Source organism: Lucilia sericata, unplaced genomic scaffold (assembly GCF_015586225.1).
Source record: "Lucilia sericata isolate MDLA Ls3-8-SP2 unplaced genomic scaffold, ASM1558622v1 Contig002578F_arrow, whole genome shotgun sequence".
In the NCBI taxonomy this organism is placed as follows: Eukaryota; Metazoa; Arthropoda; class Insecta; order Diptera; family Calliphoridae; genus Lucilia; species Lucilia sericata.
The window spans coordinates 18,680-30,000 of record NW_023996340.1 but is presented as its reverse complement, the minus strand read 5'-3'; the positions used below and the strand labels follow the sequence as shown (position 1 = coordinate 30,000).

The window sequence follows — 11,321 nt, the reverse complement described above, 5'->3', positions numbered from 1 at the left end:
AACAAGTAACAAAATGGAAAAAGAAAAACATAATTTCAAAAAATAAATTATTTTTTTTTGTAAATTATTTATTCTCCCCTTATAAGTCCTCTTAAAATGTATTAAAGCAGAAAATTAAAAACAACAACAGTGTTTCTAGAAAAAAAAAAAAACAATATTCATTTTTCTACGCTCCACTTCCGTTTCCTTCTTTTACATACTTTATGTTATTTCACTTGTATGTTCTTTTGTTGTTTTTTTTACGATTATTTACACACTTCATTGCTTGACATTAAGCTTGTAAAAATATTTGAAACATATACAACACACACTCATAGTTACATACATATACACATACATACATATATACTTGTAAACATAAAAACTTACGCAGTATTTTGTTATTTTCTGTTTTAATATTGTTGCTTTTCTTGGCCAAAATAACTTTAGCCATCTAACAAACATATTGCTTTCTTAAAGCTTAAAATACTTTTGTGGTCTTAAATATTAAGGTCAAGTCATAAAGCTTTGTCAGCTAATAAAGCAGAGGCCTTTACACTGTCACCAGACGCTACACCAATCCACCCACAACATCATTGGTCTACGAAATATTTCTGTTTCAAGTATTCGTTCGCCGTGTTTCGGGGCGCACTTGTTTGTAGTTGCATTGAAGATGAGAAGGAAATGTTTCAATTCTGTGTCCGTTATTGACAGTTTGGTACTTTTTACCTGTGGACATGTATGATTATTGGGACAAATAGCGAAGTTTTTTAACTTAATATAATTGAATACATAACATACATAACAAAGTACTTTTATACAGTACCATTTTGGTACTTTTGTACCATAACAATAATTAAACCAAACAAGCCCCAATAAACTTTAAATATGTCTCATTTTTTCCATTTTACTTTTCTCTTTGTTGCTCTCTGTTTATCTTTATTTTCTTTTTCCTTAAACTTTTTAATAAATTACTTTTGTTGTCATTGTTGTTGTTACTTGTTTGTTTTGGTGTAAATTTTTTATGGTCCTTTATATGTATTTTTGTTTCTCCGCTCCAAAGGAAACTGTTTCTTTTATCCGTGACTATATTTGGTGTGAGTGTGTTTCACAACTTTTTGAGCGTTTCCAACTCATGGTTTCCTTTTCCCACTTGGGTTGTGAGAAGTGTAAGTGAAAAGTCATTTCTTTTATAGAACTTTAATGTACCATAAAGATGATGTGAAAAAATATGAAGTATGAGACAATTTGAGTGGGATCGTTACAAAGAAACATATAAATACGTAAATACTTAATAAGAAATGTTTTAAAAGAAAATGTTTATTATTGTTAAATTAACTTTGTTTTGTTAATATTTTATTATTATTTTTGGAGTGATAAGGATGTATGTAAATACTTATCGAAGTGTATTTTCTTTATCAATATAAATATGAACACTATTAGAAGAAATAGGAGTGTATATTCGATGGAATACGACTACCGAGATGAAGCAATAAGTGGATGCTATAACGATTTATAGACCTTTATTTAATTCTAAACTTCTGGTATATTGTTCTGGACGAAAGAACACAACAAACGGTCGACTATCCCTGTAGAGACTGGTAAAACAGCTCATAACAGGTATGTTTGGTCTGTAATGATTACATAAAGTAATTCATTACATGGTCAATTACAATTACTTGTAATGTGTAATTGAGCAATAACCAATTACAGTTATTTGTAATTGTATTTGATGTTTTGCGAATTAAAATTACTTGTAATGTGTAATTGTCCAATCAACAATTACAATTATTTGTAATTGAAATTTTTCAATTACAATTACTTGTAATTCAGGTGTTACTAATGACAATTATAAGGGAAAAATCACAATTTCAGGTAATTGTTATTGGAAATTCAAGTAATTACAATTAATAGAAATTTATTTACAATTACAAGTAATTGTAATTGGGAAAAACTGCATTGTAATTGTGATTTTAATTAAAAATGTAATCATTACCCACACGCTCGATAACAGGACCCACAGTGATCTAACTAACTAACTAACTAACTAACTAACTAACTAACTAACTAACTAACTAACTAACTAACTAACTAACTAACTAACTAACTAACTAACTAACTAACTAACTAACTAACTACTAACTAACTAACTAACTAACTAACTAACTAACTAACTAACTAACTAACTAACTAACTAACTAACTAACTAACTAACTAACTAACTAACTAACTAACTACTAACTAACTAACTAACTAACTAACTAACTAACTAACTACTAACTAACTAACTAACTAACTAACTAACTAACTAACTAACTAACTAACTAACTAACTAACTAACTAACTAACTAACTAACTAACTAACTAACTAACTAACTAACTAACTAACTAACTAACTAACTAACTAACTAACTAACTAACTAACTAACTAACTAACTAACTAACTAACTAACTAACTAACTAACTAACTAACTAACTAACTAACTACTAACTAACTAACTAACTACTAACTAACTAACTAACTACTAACTAACTAACTAACTACTAACTAACTAACTAACTAACTAACTAACTAACTAACTACTAACTAACTAACTAACTAACTAACTAACTAACTAACTAACTAACTAACTAACTAACTAACTAACTAACTAACTAACTAACTAACTAACTAACTAACTAACTAACTAACTAACTAACTAACTAACTAACTAACTAACTAACTAACTAACTAACTAACTAACTAACTAACTAACTGACTGACTAACTAACTAACTAACTAACTAACTAACTAACTAAGTAACTAACTAACTAACTAACTAACTAACTAACTAACTAACTAACTAACTAACTAACTAACTAACTAACTAACTAACTAACTAACTAATTAACTAACTAACTAACTAATTAACGAGCTCATTATTAACTGTCACATTTTAATATATACTATTAGATATAATTTTAGTTATAAACTTTTCCCCAAACTTTCGGTTTCCTTTCACATTTACATTTTGTCAGCCTTTTCGCAAGTCATAAATGTTTTTTATGAGCAACTTAATGTGAGCGTATTAAAATTTTAAAATCAGCATTTAAAAACATACTAGCTGTTGGCGGAAATCTGTAACAAAACTGACGCAGTGCTGCAAGCTATTTAGAAACCGAATAAATTATGGAAACAAGAAAAAATAAACATTACATAAAGACAAAAAAAGGAGCATTTCCACATATACACAAAAGGGAATAGTCATCGTGTGTGTATGCAGTATGTTGGTTTTTGGGGAGAAGTATAGCCTTGGGTAAGAAGTTCTTTAGAAAGAAAATTTTTAAAAAGTTAAATTACTTAGTTTTAAAGCATAATCCTTTTGAAATTAAATATTGTAAAGGGAGTTAAGGAAAAGTAAAATATCCTTCTCTGTTACTGGTTATACTTCTCTTGCAGAAAAACATTATTACAAACACCAGTAGTGCTACATAATCACGTGCTATTAAGATACTTAAATAGAAAAACATGCTATAGCATCCTTTTAAACTTTAAATACACATGTATGTATTTGCCAACCATCTTGCATTTAAAGTGTGATACAAAAGTTTTCCTACATTTTAATATAATTTATAAGAAAATATTCCAGATTCCAAAAATTCTGTTTCCTACAAAAAAGTATATGTTTCTGAAAAATTTTGTTACTAACTGTTTATCCATATGTATGCAAGTATTTGAGCGTATATTACGATTATATTCCAACTCCCTTCCACCATTTTATTTTTCTCAAAATCATTTCAAAATTGCTTGCTTCCTATTAAATTTTGATTTTATTATAATTTTTTTTGCACCGTCTTTTTTACCCAAACAGAAATAGAAAAATAACATGTAGCGAAGAAAAAATACAGACTTTTTCCTTTATAGTAATTTTCATAAAATTTTGTTACAATTTTTATATGATTATATACGTTTTTCCCTTACGTTTTTCTCATATTCTGTCATAAAATCAATTGTAAGCGAAATCAATTGGTTGTTATATTTTATGATTATTTAAGGAAAACGAGCAGAAAACTACTTTGTTGCTTTTTTTTTTGAAGTTAATATATTCAATTTAATCAGGGGATTTTATGTATTTACTGCAGCAATAAAATGAGATGTCTTTTAAAATTTGCATAGTATTGATAAGTACTTTGCAAAAACTCCGTAATGATTTATACTTACACAACAACTTACTTTCAATGACTACTACATACCTTCTGCTTATTACTTATGGGAGCTGTAGGGTGAACCAAACGTAATGTTACAGTGCCCAAATTTATATTAAATATTGAATGTCTATCGCGGCCCATGGTGATTCTAAAAATATATAGTTTATCGCTGCAACGTTTGTCAAAATATTGTACAAGAATTTCATCGTGTTATTAGTGTTTAGAAATGAATTTTGACCTTCAAATCATTTGTATTTGGGCTAGGGTCAAATGAGGACTGCTCAATACGAAAATCGGCGATGTCATTTAGACAGAACGGAACGGACATATCTAAATCGAAAGCAAGTGATTCTGAGCCGATTAGTATACTTTAAAGTGGGTCTTAGGACCAATATTGTGTTACAAAACTAAGCACAAACGCCCAATAACCTCCCCAATATAGTGGTGTAGGGTATAATGATGTTACCGATTTAGTTATAGATCGATGGCGTTTTGAAAGAGTTTATGCTTAAAGTTACGTTCGTGTTCTGTTTCATCATTTAAACTAATAAATAATTGTATAAATCTTGAGGATCTTTCCATGATTGACCCCAACACCTATTATGAACCATCTTCCGAAAATCAATAATAATATTTTGTAATTGTTTATGTTTCTCTTTTCAGGTACGTGACTTAAACTGTATTTAAATATTAATATATTTATGTAAGTAATAAACAGTAATAAATTAAATACCCTTATAAATCCCATCTAAATATTTAATAAATTGCGAAAAAGGCACTTCAAAAATTTTCGAAAAGGTCTTGTACCTTACCCTTTCCGATTTTGATGGAACTTAGTACACACATTCTTTCTATAAACTACAAGACATAGGCTTTAATTAGGAATTAAAAAGATTAAAAATGGATAGATAGTTTAGAAACTATACGATGTCTAATTTAATTAAATTGTTGAAAAAAATCCTAAAAATATGAACTTTGAACCTCGATAAAATTTAAACCGTAATAAATAAATAAATTCTGCATTGTATTGTATTTATATGAAGAATGTGTGTACCAAATTTCATTGAAATCGGAGAGGGTCATGTTTCATACCATGTTTATGAACATTTTATGGGAGGTATGACCAATTATGGACTGATCCGAAAATATTTCGGTATATCGTGTGTTTTGTATGCAAACGTCTTATTCAATAAATTCTACAGGTGATGCAGAAAAACGTCATAAGTCTCGAACTGTACTATTTTAAAATTGTTTCATAACTGATAGTGAAAAACGACAAATCAAAGAAGAAAATTGCTTTTACAGATTTTAAAAATATGAAAATCGAGCAAAGTTATTAAAATTTTCTGAAAAGCTATTATCACGTTAAAGTTCTAAGCTAATGATATATAGAAAACATACGTATTTCTGTTGAACGATGACCTTATATGAGAGCTATGACCAAAAATGGGCCAATCCGGATAAAATTTCGCAGAATGATTTATCGACACTCAAATTATTATCCGGATATCTTCATATAATAATGAAATATGTTGGATTAAGTTACTTTCGGAATTGTACCCTATATGGGAGCTATGAGGAATTATGAACCAATCTGGAAAAAAATTTGTTACGTATACACGTATTTTATTCCAATAGATTTATTTTGTAATAAAATAAATGCGTTTACGTGGTTATCGGAAGTGTGCCTTATATGGGAGCTATGACCAATTATGGACCGATCCGAAAAAAGTATTTTGAAGATTGATAAAACATATTTATGTCGAATGTAATTCCCATATATAGATTTCTTAATTAGTTATGTACATTTAAGTGATTTTCGGAAATGGACCTTACCCAGCAAAATGAGAACTTCCAAAGAAGCAAAAAAGAAGTAGAATTTACTCCATGGAAGTGCCGAAAAAGACCTGAAGAAGTGATGACTTTAACACAGGCTTGTCATAGAAGGGATGTCCTTTTTATTTGATTCCAAATTCACTACTTCTGAAGTCATTCTCAAAAAGTAATTTTTATGCTCTTTTTTGGAAGTTATTCGGAAGTGACTAAAAATAATATTAACTTTCATAAGGATAATAGACACATTTAATACAAAAGCCCAAAAATAAAAATTTTTTCTCATAAAAGTTTAAGAACTAAAAATACATCTACAGCATTGAAAAAAATAGAATTATTTTATCTTCTTCGGAAGTTATTAAACATTACTTCCACAGAAGGTAAAAAAAATTCACTAGTGCTACTTTGAAGTGGTGATAAATGTTATTCTTTTGGAAGTACTTTGTTTTATTTTAGCTGGGTAATTTTAAATAGACGTTTAAGGTACTTTTTACTAGACTTTGGACTAGTGTAATGACTTTTCTCTGGACTAGTGTATAAGATAGTTCTGGTCTATTGTCTAATCTTTTGAGTGATCTATTTGATTAGCATTACTGACTATTCTTTAGACTCGATAGTACACTGCTCTTATATCTTATCTATAGATTGGTCTAGTCTACAAACTAGTCTATTGAAATGGAGGAAAATAAACTTCCCAGTCTGTTGAATAAATGGTATTGTTTATTATCTAATAGCCTAATCCTTGGGCTAATACATATGTACATATGAACTGTTAATTTTTTGTATGAGTCCACTTTCCAAAAAAATGAGTTAAGAATGGGGTTAAGTACTATATGATGGGATTGATTGATTTATTTCTAAAAAAAAGAAATAATTATTTGATACAGTACAATTTTTAATGATAATTTTAAAAGTCCATTTGTCATCCCTGATATAACGTTAACTTCTTACAAGTAGAATTTCCCAGAGAGAGAAAGAAAGGGAGATTAATTTGTGACTTTGGTCAGTCAAATTTATCTCTAATAAATATTTAGATTCTGTATTTAACTAAATGACCCCGGTTATAATAATAACGAATTTATTAAATTAATAAATAAAATAAACAATACTACGAATACGAACCCTTAATACTCGTTAAATTTCCATTTCACAACATATAATCTGATTGAAAAATGCACTCAATTTAAATTGTTTTGTTTGCAGTTTTTATCTATTATTGTTTTATAATTTAAAATAATGTTAATAATATTGCTTTAAATATTGATTATTTCACACAGATTTATTTATTTATATGTATTCGCGATTTCCTTATTTATTTGCCACTTACTGTAAAATAAACTTTAACACACGCCTTCCACTCGTTGTAAGCGCCGACTTTGTATTGATTAAATATTCACCCTGAGGTATCGGCAATATATTTAACATTTCATCTTTTATAATCAAATGTTTGATAAAGATGTCTTCCTGCATTAGACAAATAGACAATAATTAGTATCTATTAGAATTTGTCATAACAAATACTTACATTATATGGACATGTATGATTAATATTTGAATGTTTTGCCAATAGTTTAATGAAAATATTCATCAAGGGAAATTTTTGGGAATTTCTCAATACTTGACACAAATTGGCAGAGATATTGTATAGGAAGGGACGATAGTCAGGGGCTTTCTTAAAAAGTTGGGCATGTATCTGTAGATTATTAGGAGTAATCATTAAATAATTTATTGACAGTTATAGTTTTATTAAGCACTCACCGTTACATTATTTACGGGAATTTTATGCAATCTAAAATGCAAATCCATGGCCACTACACCCCGTTGTATTAATTTCAATTTACATATTGGAATTGTCAGAAACGTTTTATCCAATTCTACACATTAAAATTTGTAAATTTAAAATGGGCCTGTGTCAGCAACACTAGATTTAAAAATACTAAATAAAATATTATTTTAAACATGTTGTTTTTTGGAGGTTATTGTGTTTAATGAGACTTTGTTGTATTCTAAAATCTAAACAACCGGAACAGTTATAGATTTTAAATAATGTTTATCAAAATAATCCATTTAAATAAATAGTTAAAAATTAATTAAATTCTGGTGCTCATATTTGAAATCGATCATTTGGAATATTTTAATATGAATAACTTCCAATTACATAGAAACCAAAAAATCAAAACAAATCCAGCAAAAACTTGGTAATGACTTGTACTTTTTAAAACAAAACAACTTTTTAACTCCTCATTTGTAAGTACTTATTTAAGTAGTGATTCGTAAGAGAGCGTGGTAAGTACTTGCCTCCAATGTCATCGCCGTGTTAAAGTAATGTGCTTAAAAATGGACCTTAATTTTAAACAGATGTTTAAGGTACTTTTTTTACAAGACTTTGGACTAGTGCAATGACTTTCCTCTGTATATAAGCTAGTCTTAAGCGAGAATTTTAACTCATAACATTTCAATGTAAGTTTTTGCTGGGAATTCCTAAAAAAACAAATGTTAACAATAAGTATTATTGTTGAACATGAATATGAATATGATTATAAAAGTCTTTGTTGATATAAATGAGGAATAACTTGCAATTACTCAGCACATTTCCATTGTCTGCACTTCGATACTCACTTATTACTATCAAAGTGCTTTAAACACAGTCAGACTTCCTTTCTGTCTTGGTCTTTGTAGAGTAGCAATTAAATATTTCCTGTTTTCGAGGCTTCGAATCGCCAACTGATGATCAGGGAATGCGAATTATTACCTCACCGTCTGATTTCACAGCTGTTACCTGGATCAAACATTTAGAAATAATACTGTTACCATCCCTGTGATAACAACGTAGGCTTCTCTAACCTACCAGCAGATATACGAAGTTTTGTATTTAAATCATATGGAAATTGTAACGCCCCCTATTACTAATCCGCCAATTTATTACCCAATGTTTACATGAATGTCAAAGTTGTTCGTGCAAAATTTTAGGATTCTTGCTGCTATAGTTTTCTAGATATATACGAGTTTTTGCATTTAATTCATATGGAAGGGGTCACGCCACCTATAGTTAGTCCGGCAAATTTTTCCTCTAAATTGTTCATAAAGTCTTCAAAGTTGGTCGAGCAAAATTTGAGAACTCTCGTTCTAATAATTTCCCAGATAAGTCGAAGTGCTTTACGGGAACACCTGCCGTGTTGGTCTTATTTTATGGTGGTACTTTTATAATCACATTCTGAGCTGGTTAGACGACTAACCACAGCCCCGTTTTGTAACTTCCGAGATGCAGTTGATTCGGCAACGGCACCTAGAGACGTAATCGATAGACCGAAATATGAATCCATCATGTTATTACTCACAGAGAATACACTGTGTTAAATCTAGTTTGAGCAGATTCAACCAATCTGATTTCTCATATATCCGACACTTTCATTGAGAGAAACATGCGACACACTCACTCTAGATATATGGATGGATGAGGCCCGCATCATATACATTTGACTCCAACTCATTTCCAACGCTTAGTTCCACAATAATTTCTATACGACGTATCTGCTGTCTCGGTAATAACACCGAATTTATCCCGAGACTTTTAACCAATGTTCTCTTCCCGCTGGAACAAAACAAAGTCCGAAAGTCTGCCCTACTAGTTACAGGTTCCCGTGGTACTAGATTATAAGACTTTCTGGTTCGACCCCCCAGGTCATATCATTGCTGAGGATACATTTGACACCATAATCAATTATAATCCCGACAGACTAGAGGTATTTGTAGCACCACTTTTCCCCTGAATTGCAATAAAACAAAATGGGGAAGATCATCGAGGTAACATGCCCCGAGTGCGAAGAGATTTCATAGAAATTAGAAATAAAAAGGAGCCTGTAGTTCCTTCCAGACATATAGGAAGGCTCTGTGAAAATTTCAAGAAAATTGGTTCAAACATTTAGCCGTCTATAAACTCTAGTTGTATAGATTTATAAACCAATTTTGCTGGTTTTCAATAGGGATTCTCGAAAGCACCGCTAATAGCATGATCTAATCTTTAAATATAAAGCATATTTAAGGTCTTTATGATAATAATTTTAACAAACATACGGAGAGATGAACATCGCTCAGTCGATCTCGCTATCTATTGGGATTCAGAAAGGTGATGGGTATTAAAATACATTCGGTTTATAAATACAAAATATAATGGGTATCCACAGAAAAATACTTCTAAATTATGCAAATATTAACATTAATATTTGTATAACTTATACAAGTAAATTATTAAATTATTTTAAATTTCCGCTCGTTGTACATTTGTTTTTGCAAAATCCACATCGGAGAAGCCAAGATGCTGCGGCAAAATCTTATGCAAAAATGCACAATGGCCATTCTGTGCCCAGATTTGCAAGGATGCTTTTCTCATTTCGCATTTGTTTTATTCCTCTTGAAAATATTTTATTGATAGTTAAATAAAATGTATATTTGAATCCACGCCTTCCACTCATTATAAACGCCCACTTTTATATCAAATAAAAACTCTCCTTGAGGTAATACATTAGGTAATAGTTTAAAAATTTCATCACGTATAACTAAACGCCTTATTATGATGTCATGCTAGATTTTTAAAAAGTTAAGAATTTATTAGAAACGTATTAAACCAGCCAATATTCATACATACATCATAAGGACATGTATGATTTATATTTGAATCTTTAGACAAAATTTTGACGGCAATATTCATTAGTGGATGTTTTTGCAGTTTTCTCATAACGTAACAAAAATTCACTGTAATATTGAACAAATAGGGATGATAACCATTGCTTTTCTTTAGTAGTTGAATATGGACCTGGGGGGAAAACATAAAATATTAAAATATATAATATATATAAAAGGTCTTACTTACGGAAACATTGTTCACCGGAATTTTATGTAATTTGGCGTATATATTTAAACCCACTACACCACGTTGCAATAATTTCAGTCTACAAATTGGTATTGAGACAAAAGGTTTGTCATACTCTGTACATTTAAGATTTGTAAATCTTAATGTTTGTTGAGTCAAAAAATACTAGATTTATTATATAGAAGACGTATGCGTATAAGTGCATACTGTTTATTAGAGGACAATAATATTTATTACAGGATTTTCATCTAAATATTTTGAAAATTTAACAAGCTTAATTATTTACGCTTGGTTGCTATATATTTTTGTGTAATTAAATGTATAATTAACTTAATATATGCACTTATAATAAGATTACCAAGCTGTTATTAGTGCACAAATCACAATAGTCCCGTAAAAAATACATTTAGTAAATAATGTAATACTTAAGCTGTGTATAAATGCCCAGGAA

At 29.5% G+C, this 11,321-nt stretch overlaps 1 pseudogene; it reads right to left on the bottom strand.

Annotated features, from left to right (window-relative positions):
• Positions 1 to 7,327: 7,327 nt before the first annotated feature.
• Positions 7,328 to 11,009, bottom strand: LOC119614089 (annotated as a pseudogene).
• Positions 11,010 to 11,321: the final 312 nt, after the last annotated feature.